The following is a 12,433-nucleotide window of genomic DNA, read 5'->3' as shown; positions in this document are numbered from 1 at the left end:
ATCAGGATGTGGTCTTCCCCTTTCACTCTCCTTATTGCTTAACTCAGAGTAACTTTTTTGAGCCTCAGTTGGGCCTGGGCCTCAGCGGCAGGCCATTTGGACTTCAGGCGGGTGGGTTGAGCCTAGGGCGGGTGGTTTGGGCCTCTGGGGCCTGGGTGTCAGCGACCGAGCTGCAGGAGGGTTGGGCCTCGGGCTGGTGGCTTGGGCCTCAGGCAGGCAGTTTGGGCCTCAGGGGGCCTGGGTATCAGCAGCTGGGCATCCGGTGGCTTGGGCCTCAGTGGGCGGGTTGGGCGGATTGTGCCTTAGGGGGCCTGTGCCTCGGGGACCAGGCTGAGGGTGGGTTGGATCTCAGGGGCACTGGGCCTTGGCGATCGGCCTACATGGCGGGTTGGGCCTTGGGGGCCCTGGACCTCAGTGGCGACCGGGCTGTGGACCACCTGGGCCGCAAGGTGGGTCCTGCCTCATTTTTTGTGTGGTTCCCAAGATACGTGCTAGACTTCCAACCTGCTTAGCCTTTGATTTTAAATCTAGCAAAATTCTCAAGATCATGTCACTACTCTGCTCACAGGGCTTCTTATTCTGTTAAGACAGAATCTGAACTCCTTGCAGGTCCTAGGAGGTCTGTGGTGATCTGACCCCTTCCTGTCCTTTATTTTCATCTGCTCCATTCACATCACCCTGTCTACTCCAAGGAGCCCAGACTATTCTACACCTGAAGTTTCCCACCTCTGCCTGACTCTCTGCTTACGTAGGGAGTCCTCTCCTGAACTCCACCTGCCTTTTTTATTGGTCCTTGGCCTCTTCATTGCTCCATGTTTATAGTGAGGCTCATCACTCTGACTTTACAGACTGCCTTACCTTCTAGCTCAGTGACCTTGAGCAAGTGTTCTGCTGACCTCATCCAAAAATGGGATGATCAGTGTTGTTGTTCAGTGCCGTTGAGTCAGTTCCGACTCATCGTGACCCTGTATAGAGTTTCTGAGGAGTGACTGGTGGGTTTGAACTGTCTATCTGGCAGTTGAAGCTGACCTTGTAGTACAGTGCATTATCCCGCAGCATCACACTAAGATAATCATTGTTGTTGTTGTTGTTAAGTGCATTGACTCAGTTTCAACCCATAGCAACCCTGTATAGGGTTTCCAAAGAGTGGCTGCTGACCTTTCAGTTCAAACTGACTTTGCAGTCCAGTAAATTAACCCACAGCACCACTGTTTTATACTTCTAGTGTGAAAATTCACTGAGAATTAAAGCCCTGGGAAGGGCTTTAAAAAGTGTTCAGAACAAAGAAAACAGTCAAGACATGTTGGCCTTTATAATGTGTAGAATTTAGATAAGATTTAATGATATCATTTGCATAATATGTACTTCATATGTAACAATAATTAATTTTACTGAATTATTCATGGTTTACCAAAACTAAAACTTCCATGTAACTTAGCCCCAGAGTAACCTGGAAGGTCCCAACTTGTATTTCACATCCTTCAGCCAAATAAGTGTTAAATATTTTATAATTATAAATGTATAGCCCACCATTTTGGGATCTTCTTCCCTTTTAAATGGTAAGGAATATTTGGCGAAAGTAAGCAAGTAAAGTTTGCCTAAGCTTAATCAAGAACTTTCTTTTAATTGTGAAAATACAGGTAACAAAATATTTGCCAATTCGACATTTTTCACTTGTACAATTCAATGACACCAATTACACCAATCATGTTGTTCAACCTTCATCAGCACTAATTGCCATATTTTTTATTCCTCATTAAAGTGCTCAGGAGCAAAGATGTCAGTTTGAGGACTAAGGTGTCCTGACCCAAGCCATGGCATTTTCAATAGCATCATACCCATATGGGAGTCCTGGTGTGGTGCTGTGGGCTAATGCATCAGACTGCAAAGTTGTTTGAACTGCAAATACAGTGTTTCAAGCTCACCAGCTGCTCCTTGGAAACTCTATATGGGGTCACTGTGGGTCAGAATTGACTCAATGGCACTTAACAACTACAGCATATGAAAGTTAGATAGTGAATAAGAAAGAAGAATTTATGCATTTGAGTTGTGGTGTGGGAGAAGAATATTAAAAGTTCCATGGACTGATAGAAAAAAGAAATAAATCTATGTTGGAAGAAGTACAGCCAGAATGCTTTTTAAAATTCAGGTTGGTCAGACTTCATCTCTCATACTTTGGACATGTTGTCAGGAAGGACCAGTCCCTGGAGAAGGATATTATGCTAGGTAAAGTGGAGGGTCAGTGAAAAAGAGCAAGAGCTCCCAACAAGATGGATTGGCACAGTGGCAGCAGCAATGGTCTCAAGTTTAACGACAATTGTGAGGATGGTGCAGAACTGGGCAGTGCTTCCTTCTGTTGTGCCCCGACTCAGTGGCACCTAATAACACCAACAACAATAAAGGAAAACTCAATGCTAAACACAGATTCTCCTCTATGGAGAACTTTTGAAATTCAATATTGTTCCAAAATTCTTGAGAAAGAATATAATCTTATTTGGCGTGGAATTCACCAGTTCATTGTGCAGAGACAGTTTACTAATTTATTATTGTTATTAGGTGCCATTGAGTTGATTCCAATTCATAGAGACCTTATGCCCAACAGATGGAAATGCTGCCTGGACCTAGGTCACCCTCACAATTGTAAGGTATGCACCCATTGTTGCAGCCACTGTGTTAATCCACTTCTTTGAGGGTTCTCCTCTTTTTCACTGACACTCCATTTTACCAAACCTAATGTCCTTCTTTAGGGAATGGTTCCTTCTAACAACATGTCCAAGTTACAGGACCAAGTCTCACCATCTTTGCTTCTAAGGAGCATTCTAGCTGTACTTCTACCAAGACAGATTTTCTTGTTCTTCAGGCAGTCCATAGTACTTTCAATAGTTTTCTCCAACATCGTAATTCAAATGCATCAATTTTTCTACTGCCTTCTTTATTCATTGTCCAACTATCACATGAATATGAAAACAATTGAAAATATCATGGCTTGGGTCAGCCACACCTTAATCCTCAGACTGCCGTCTTTACTCTTGAACACTTTAAAGAGGTCTTATGCAGCAGATTTGCCTAACACAATACGTCATTTTATTTATTGACTGCTGCCTCCATGAAGGTTGATTGTGGATCCATGCCACATAAAATCTTTGACAACTTCAATCTCTTCTCCATTTATCATAATGTTATTTACTGATCCAGTTGTGAGGATTTTCCTAATTCATACAACCCATATAACAGGTGAATTCCTCTCTGATGCCCACGATGCCTAGAGACTGAAAACACTGGCGCTTGACCTCTGTGAGTTTGCATCAGGATAAGTGAACTTTTGTTGATGTAACATGAATCTGGGTGTCCTTCCCAAAGACAGTGACCTCCTTCTCAATGATCTTGATTGAAAAGTATTTCTTCCAATGTAGTGTTCACTTTCCTTAAGGGAACAACGTCTTTAGATAAATGGAATTTGTTTCCTGAAATTAGTGTTTAGAATTTGTCAAATTCTGCTCAGTGTTCTCATTTAACCTTTATGTAAAATGGCTGGTTTAAGAAGAATATGTTTTCTGGAATGAATCAGGTATGAATCAAAAGATGCAATAAGATAACTTGATAATTCGACATTCATTAGGAAGGGAAATTTGTGGGATTTTAAACCCTATAAACATTATGTGGTGCTGGGGGTTAACGTGCCAGATTGCAAAGTCGGTTTGAACCACAAGCTCACCAGCTGCTCCTCAGAAACCCTATATGATTGACTCAATGGCACTGAACAACAACAACAAACATTACCTCTGTGTAGAAAGGACACACTGTGACCTCATCAGCAGTCTGCCCTGAGGGGGAGGGGACCCCTGGAAGGAGCTAGATGAATCCTGTCTTCTCCACCTGAAGACTTCCATGCAACCCTTTATTACTGAGTGATGCCGAATAACTCAAAGAAAAAAGCAGATGTGGCCTGGAAAGACAGTTGATGTTTTTGAAGCGACATTACTCCCCTCTGTTCTGCGGGACTACAGGTTCCCTCATCACTAAAGCCTGAGATTGGGACTGGACTACCATTAGGGTTTGGAAGCATCAATGTGTTAGTGATTTTAATGTCTCTTGGTCTTTGGCAATTCTAAACCACGGAGGGATGCTGACTGGAGGCCTCTGAACACCCTGAGTCTGTGTTATTATGGAAAACTTAAGAGTAGTAAATAAAAGGAACAAACAAAGTTAAAAAAAAAAAAAGAAAGAAAAAATAATTAAAACAATAACTATTCCATTCATTCTGAGCACATCACCCAAGATTGCATTAGAAAAAAACTACAATAAAAACATGCTTTTAATCTGATAGTAAAAAAGCCCAATAAAATAAAAATGAGAACCATTAATGAAAATAATGGCTCTTACCCCAGCCAGTTAAAATGCTGAGCTTATGTGTTTTGGGGTTTAGGGGAGCTGAGGATTTTTTTTTCTCACAGTTAGTGATAGATTTGCCTTTGTTATATTCTCGAGATGGCCCCAGCTAATTAGTATTGCTCAATATGGATTCTTACCTTTTGTATGAAGTCCAGAGAAATTGTGTAGGTAGACAACCAATTTCTGGGAAAATGGGCAGAAGGAAAACTGCTCTATTTAAGATTTAGACCTCAGAAAGGAAATCAAATTTAAAAGTGTGTGTGTGTGTGTGTGTGTGTGTGTGTGGTCTCTTTTTTCTATTCTCTCTCTCAACCTCCTTTTCTTCCTTCCTCTTCATTATTTCAATTTGCTTTTGTCCCTTTTCAGAGATGACTTTAATATCCCTATATATGACAGGTAAGCCCCACCTCAAACTCTTTTGGATGGAATAAATGTGTAAATAAATAAGCCCACAATAATAGGAGACCTCAGCAAAACCCTTTGCTTTTGTTTTTGCTAGAAGAATTGCCTGGCAGAGTTCAAGGGTTTCCTCCCCGTCTGCACAACTGCCTTGGAAGCCTAACGACTCTTCTCAATTGTCCTTCCTCAGAAACCTTCTTCTGGGATTCTTTTCCTCCTTCCTTTCTACTATGCATCACCAGCTGCAATTTATAATTTTGTTTTTGCATGTTTATTTGCTTAATTCATGATCATATAAGTGTAGTTGACAACAGGAAAAAAAATACCATTTAAAGACTTGACTTCAAAAGTCTTGTTGAGAGTCAACCTTACCAAACCTGGGACAAAATTATTTCAAAGAACTTCCCTGACCATTTAATCAGTCCCCCTGCTGCCCTCTCAGGCCCCTGGTGATGCTACTACAAGTACTTATTTGTTCAAATGAATATTAACATTATAATTTAGTACCTAATTATGTTTCTCTAGTCATAACTGGAAATGTGGTATTAAAATCCTTACATACTCTTTGGTTATCAGCATGTTACTTTGTCAATATGCTGAAATTGCCAGAGATTTCTTTAATGTACAGTCTTTGCGCTCCTTTCTGTCTTTCTCCTGCCCTCCTCTCTACTTTACAGATTTACTGTCTACGACTACAGATGCTGTTGAGTGCCAGGGGTATTTTAAATACCAGTAGGGTCACCCTGGTATAGAATTGTAGAATAAACACTGGACTGCTAACCACAAGGCCATTCACCCTTTGGAGATCCTGTACAGGGTCACTATAAGTCAAAACTGACTTGACAACACTTAACAACAACAGGGTCACCCAGGGTGAACAAGTTTCAGCTGAGATTCCAGATTAAGAGTGTCGACGGCACTTAGCAACAACAACAATAATTATTGATTTAGGATAAATCTATAGAATGTTGATGAGTTTTTTGATAAGTTTGAATCTAGAATAGTATGCCAACATGAAGAATGTTATTGTTGTTATGTGCCGTGGAGTCAGTTCCGACTCATAGTGACCCTGTACAGGGTTTCTGAAGCTGCAAATCTGTACAGGAGCAGAAAGCCTCATCTTTCTCCCACAGAACACCTGGTAGTTTCAAACTGCTGACCCTGAGGTTCGCAGCCCAATTCGTAACCACCACGCTATCAGAGCTCCTTAACATGAAGAATAGTCCAAACTTTAATGATTACCACTGTTCTGTCAATGGATACCGCCAGCAGTTCTTCATCTGACCCTGAACATATGTTAGTATCAGGGGCTACTTACTAGTCAGGAGTATGAAATGATGTAAGCTGTAAGGGTGCTGGGACAAGACTCTTGAAACTTTGAACAACTCATCTGGGCAAATTGGCAACTCACAGTAACCTAAGAACAATGAGAGTTGCTCCTTGTCTGTGATGTGCTGCCATGTCTCCCATCCCCCAAGCATTAGAAGGATGAAAAGTCACAGGTGTTGGTCCTTGGCTGCTGTTGCCCCTATGAATGATGGTGCTGATGATAGTGAAAACTCAGGCTAAAGCCTGATGGGAAAGGGAGGGGTCCTGGCATATTGCTGACCCTCTATCTCCATTACAGATTAAACATTGGCAAATAAGTTACTAGTCCAGCACTTGGACACTTTCCACATAAATGCTGCAGGCTGAGGACAAATGTTAACAGGACTTAGACACGTCCAGTCAATTCTTGCAACCGGCAGTCTAAGACCACCAGGAATGCACCGATAGTCAAACAAAAGGAGCTCATGCATTATGGGTAACTGTAAGGTTTCTCCGGAAGAGGATGCTAGGAGAGAATTCTTACAGAGTTTGACCTTGTGTTGGAGTGATGTTGGCTTTGTGCTGTAAGGAAGCAGGGAGAGTCTCCTGTTGGGTATGGGGAGCTACATGTATGAGGTGCAAGGAATGGATCGTCACTAACTCGTGCGCATGGGGATGGGCAAATCTTTGGCCTTTATACAGTTGTGATCTAGAACACTTTCATTACCCATACACCCATACAAAGTTCCCATGTGCCACTATAAAGTCAATGTCTTCCCCAACCCTCAGCCTTTGGCAACCACTGTTTGGTTTTCTGTTGTTATAATGTCCCCCTGTATAGAGTTTTATATAAGTAATCTTACAGTAGAACGTCTTTTGTGGCTAGCTTTTCCACCTATTCTCTTTATCTATTTTATATTTATCTTGTCTGTGTGACTAAGTAGTTTATTCTTGTTTCCTTGCTGAGTAACATCCCATTGCATGTGTTATCATATTATTCTACCATAGTTTGTTTCTCCACTCATCAATTGATGAGGATCTGGATTATTTTCAGATTTATGTGATTATTAATAAAGTGATTATAAAAATTCACACAAAGGGCTTGTTGCTCTTGTTATTGAGTACCATCAAGTCAGCTCCAATTTATAATGACCTAGTGTTTCCAAAGAGCGGCTAGTAAGTTTGAATGAGTTTGAACCCCTGACCTTGTGGTTCAAACAGACTTTGTGGTCCAGTGCTTTATGCCACAGCACCACAGGACTTTGTGAAGATAAGTGCATCTACCTAGGAGAGGGATTACTGGGTCATAATGTAACTAGGGGGATTACTGAGTCATATGATACTGGGTCATAAACTGGAAGTTATGCAAAACAGTATTTCAAATACAGGCAGGGTCACCCACAGAGGACAGGTTTCAGTGGAGCTCCAGGCTAAGACAGACTAGAAAGAGGGATCCTATGATCTATTTCTAAAAAAAAACCTGGCCAGTGAAAACCTTAGGGATAGCAGCAGAACATCGTCTGATACATTGCCAGAAGATGAGAGAAGAGCTGTTTCCTCAAAGTAGACTCTACCTTAATGATGTGGATGGAGTAGAGCTTTCAGAATTGTCATTTGCTGATGTGACATAACTCAAAATGAACAGAAAGGACTGCAAACATCCATTAATAATCAGAGCATAAAATGTATGAAGTATACATCTAGGAAAGTTGGAAGTCATAAAAGTTAAAATAAAATAAAACAGAAATGGAACACTTGAAGATCAATATCATAGATATTAGTAAGCCAAAGTGGCCTGGTATTGGCTATTTTGAATCACACAATCATATGGACTACTATGCTAGAAATGACAGATTTAAGAGAAATGGAATCACATTCATTGTCTAAAAGAACATTTTAAGATCTATCCCAAAGTACCATGTTGTCAGAGATAAGATAATAATCATATACCTACAAAGAAAACCAGTTAATCCCGATGTTGTTCAGATTTATGTACCAACTACTAATGCCAAAGAGAAGAAATAATGGACGTTTACCGGTTTCTGCAGTCTGAAATTGATCAAATATGCAATGAAGATGCAGCGGTAATTCCTGGTGATTGGAATGTGAAAGATGAAAGCAAAGAAGGATCGGTAATTGGAAAATCTGACCTCAATGATAGAAATGATACTGGAGTTTGCAAAATAAGATTTTACAAGAGCAATGACCTATTCATTAGAAATACCATTTTCCAATGATATAAATGGCAACTCTACCTGTGAACCTTACTAAGTGAAATACACAATTGACTACATTTGTGGCAGGAAATAATGGTGATGGTGCCAGTGAGTTGGATCTGACTCATGACGGACCCTGTATAGCATTTCTGAAGCTGTAAATCTTCACAGGAGCAGAAAACGTCATCTTTCTCGTGTAGAGAAGCCAGTGGGTTAGAACTGCTGGCCTTGCAGTTAATAACAGCCCAACTCATAATTCAGTACACCACAAGTGTTCCTTGAGACAATGGAGAAGCTGAATACCATCAGTCAAAACAAGAACAACAGCCAACTGTGGAACAGACCAATAAATAACTCACATTCAAGTTCATGTTCAGTGGAAGAAAGTTAAATACATGCATGAGAGCCAAAGTACAACCTTCAGAATATCTTACTGAATTTAGAGACCATCTGAAGAATAGATTTGATGAATTGAACACTAATGACTTAAGTCCAGGAGAGTTGTGGGATGACATCATGCATGGAGAAAGCAAAAGGTCATTAAGAAGACAGGAAAGAAAGCAAAGTTCAAAACGTATGTCAGAAGAGACTCTGAAATTTGCTCTTGAATATAGAGTAGCTAAAGTGAATGGAAGAAATGATGAAGTAAATTTGCTGAAGAGAAGATTTCAAAGCTCAGTCCAAAAAGTCAAGAGCAAGTATTACAATGAAATGTGCAAAGACCTGGAGTTAGAAAACCAAAAGGGAAGAACTCACTTAACATATCTCAAGCTGGAAGAACTGAAGAAAAAAATTTAGCCTCAAGTTGTAATACTGAAGGATTCTATACTCAAGATATTGAATGATGCTGGAAGCATCAAAATAAGACAAAAGGAACATATACCAAAAGAAGTGATTGATGCTCAATCATTTCAGTAGGCAGAGTAAGATCAAGAAACAGTGGTGTTTTGTTGACAGACGATGTCCAAGGCAGTGGTGAAAAACAAGGTTCTGGGAGTTGACATAAAACCAATTGAGATATTTCAACAAAGGAATCCAAAGGTAAAAGCACTCACTTGTCTATACCAAGAAATTTGGATGACCTGGTCAAATAACTGGTGGTGGTGGTGGTGGTAGTGTTCCGTGGAGTCGGTTCTAACTCATAGTGACCCTGTACGGGGTTTCTGAGGCTGTAAATCTTTTGGGGAGCAGAACACCTCATCTTTCTCCTGAGGAACAGCTGGTAGTTTTGAACTGCTGACCTTGTTGTTTGCAGCCCGATTCATAACCACTACACTACCAGAGCTCCTTAAATAACTGGAAGACATACATATTTGTGTCCATTCTAAAGAAAGATGAGTCGATACAATGTGAAAATTACCAAACATTAACACTAAGATCACATGCAAGTAAAATTTTTGCTGAAGATTATTTTTAAATGCAGCAGTCTATTGATGCCAGAAATTCAAATGGATTCAGAAAAGGAACTGGAATGAGGGATATCATTGCAAATGTCAGATGGATCTTGACTGAAAGCAGAGAATACCAAAGACGTTTACCTGCATCTTACAGACTATGCAAAAACTATGCATCATAACAAATGATGGACAATGATGCAAAGAACGGTAATTCCAGAACACTTATTGGTGCTCATGTAAGAAATTGTACATAGAAAAGGAGAGAGTCATTTGAACAGAAAAAAGAGTTACTGTATAATTAAAATTAAGGAAAAATGTGAGTTAAGGTTGTATCTTTTCACTCTACTGATTCAATCTCTTTGCTGAGCAACTAGTCTGTGTAGCTGGACTATGTGAAGAAGAACATGGTATTGGGATTGGAGGAAGACTTATTAACAACCTGAAATAGGCAGATGACACAACATTGTTTGCTGAAAGTGAAGAGGTCTTAACATACTTACTGATTAAGATCAAAGACCACAGCCTGCAGTATGAATTATAGCTCAACATTAAGAAAACAAAAATTCTCACAATTGTACAGATAAGTAACTTCATAATGAACAGAGAAAATATTGAAGTTGGCAAGGAATTTTTTTTTTTTTTTAAACTTGGATCCATAATCAATGCCCATAGAAGCAGTGGTTAGGAAATCAAATGACAAACTTTCATTGCGCAAATCCAGAAAAGAGCTCTTTGAAATGTTAAAAGCAAAGATGTCACTTTGAAGTCTAAAGTGTGCTTGACTCAAGCCATGGTATTGTGGTATTGTCTCATATGCATGCAAAAGCGAGACAATGAATTAGGAAGACCAGAGAAGAGTTGATTCATTTGAATTATGGTGTTAGCAAAGAATATTGCATCTAGCATGGAATGCCAGGAGAACAAAAGTATGTCTTAGAACAAGTATAACCAGACCTCTTTCCTTGTTGCTGTCAAATTGTGCAGAGGCAGAGGCCCAGATGTGTTCAAGACTCGGCTCCACCTGTAGTCCACAACCATGGTTGAGGAAGGCATTGCTGCTGGAGGTATAATGGGTGTTAACACGCTTTACAAGAGGTGCTGAAGACCACCCTCATCCATGATGGTCTAGCAGGTGGAATTCGTGAAATTGCCACTCTTAGACAAGTGCCAAGTCCATCTTTGTGTTCTTGTATCCAACTGTGATGAGCTGATGTACGTCAAGTTAGTAGAGGCCCTATGTGCTGAACACCCAATCAACTTTATTAACGTTGATGACAACAAGAAATTAGGGGAATGGGTTGTTGTTGTAAGTGCTGTCAGGTGGGTCCTGATTCATAGGGATCCTGTATAGGGTTTCCAAGGAGCAGCTGGTGAATTTGAACTGTTGACCTTGTAGTTCAAACCCACGTTGTGGCCCAGTGCTTTAGACCACAGCACTACACCAGGACTCCAGGGGGATAGGTAGGTCTCTGCAGAACTGGCGGAGAGGGAAAACCTTGCAAAGTGGTTGGTTGCAAATGTGTGGTTGGTAAGAGCTATGGCAAAGAATCTTAGGCCAAGGATGTTATCAAAGAGTATTTCAAATGCAAGAAATGAGAAAATTAAAAAGTTAGTTCTCAAGAAAAAAATAAAGTATAACCAGAATATTCCTTAGAAGTACGAAAGATGAGACTCCATGTCATATGCTTTGGGCCTGTACCAGTCTCTGGAGAAGGACATCGTGCTAGAGATATAGAGAGGTCAGCAAATAAGAGAAAGACACTCAAGGAGATGAGTTGCCATAGTGGCTGCAATAATGAGCTCAAACAGCAACGGTTGTGAGGATTGTACAGGACCAGGCTGTGGTTCATTCTTTTGTACATACAGTCACCATAAGTTGAAATCAATTTGATGCCAACTAATAACAAAAGTTCTAACCACTGTAAGAAAATGGCATGCAGATTAGTATGTTACTTTTTTTACATTTGCTATTGATTTAAATATATTTTCTTCCTCTTTATCTTCTTCTCCTGGATCTACAATCACACGCATGTTAAATGACCTGATCTTTCAGAGATCACTGATGCTCTGTTTATTTAAAACATTTTTTCTCTTGTTTTCCACTTTAGATTTTTCTATTACTATGCATTCAAAATCCCTGATGTGCTTATCTGTTGATAATCCCATTCAGTGTAGTTGATTTGTGCATTGTTTATTTCAGTCATCATATTCATTTAAGAAATATATATATTTATATATGTAGTTAAAAAATACCAGTCATTCCATGGGAGAAAGATGAGGCTTTCTGCTCCCATAAAGATTTATATGTAGCCTTGGGAGCCCTATGCAAAGTCGCTATGAGCTGGAATTGACTTCACGGCATACCACCACCACCATAAGTACACACACACACACACACACATATATATATATATATAACCAAAAATCAAAAGACTACTTGTATGGTGTTTTGATCTTTTGGTATTGGAAACTTGGTGTGACGCTGTGGGTTAATGTGCTGGACTTCAAGAGGTTGGTTTGAACCACAAGGTCAACAGTTCAAGCTCACCAGCTACTCCTTGGAAACCCTATACAGGGTCTATCCAACTCAATGGCACTTAACAGCAACATACACACACACATACACTTAAATTGTGTAGGAGAAAGATGAGACTTTCCACTCCTGTAAAGAGTACAGTCTCAGATACCTTATATAGGGTTGCTATGAGTCGGAACTGACTC

At 40.1% G+C, this 12,433-nt stretch overlaps 1 pseudogene; it reads left to right on the top strand.

Annotated features, from left to right (window-relative positions):
* Positions 1-10,748: 10,748 nt before the first annotated feature.
* On the top strand, positions 10,749-11,308 carry LOC102836973 (annotated as a pseudogene).
* Positions 11,309-12,433: the final 1,125 nt, after the last annotated feature.

This window comes from Chrysochloris asiatica, unplaced genomic scaffold, assembly GCF_000296735.1.
Source record: "Chrysochloris asiatica unplaced genomic scaffold, ChrAsi1.0 scaffold00104, whole genome shotgun sequence".
In the NCBI taxonomy this organism is placed as follows: Eukaryota; Metazoa; Chordata; class Mammalia; order Afrosoricida; family Chrysochloridae; genus Chrysochloris; species Chrysochloris asiatica.
Note: the sequence above shows the minus strand (reverse complement) of the source record. Positions and strands in the feature narration are given on the sequence as shown.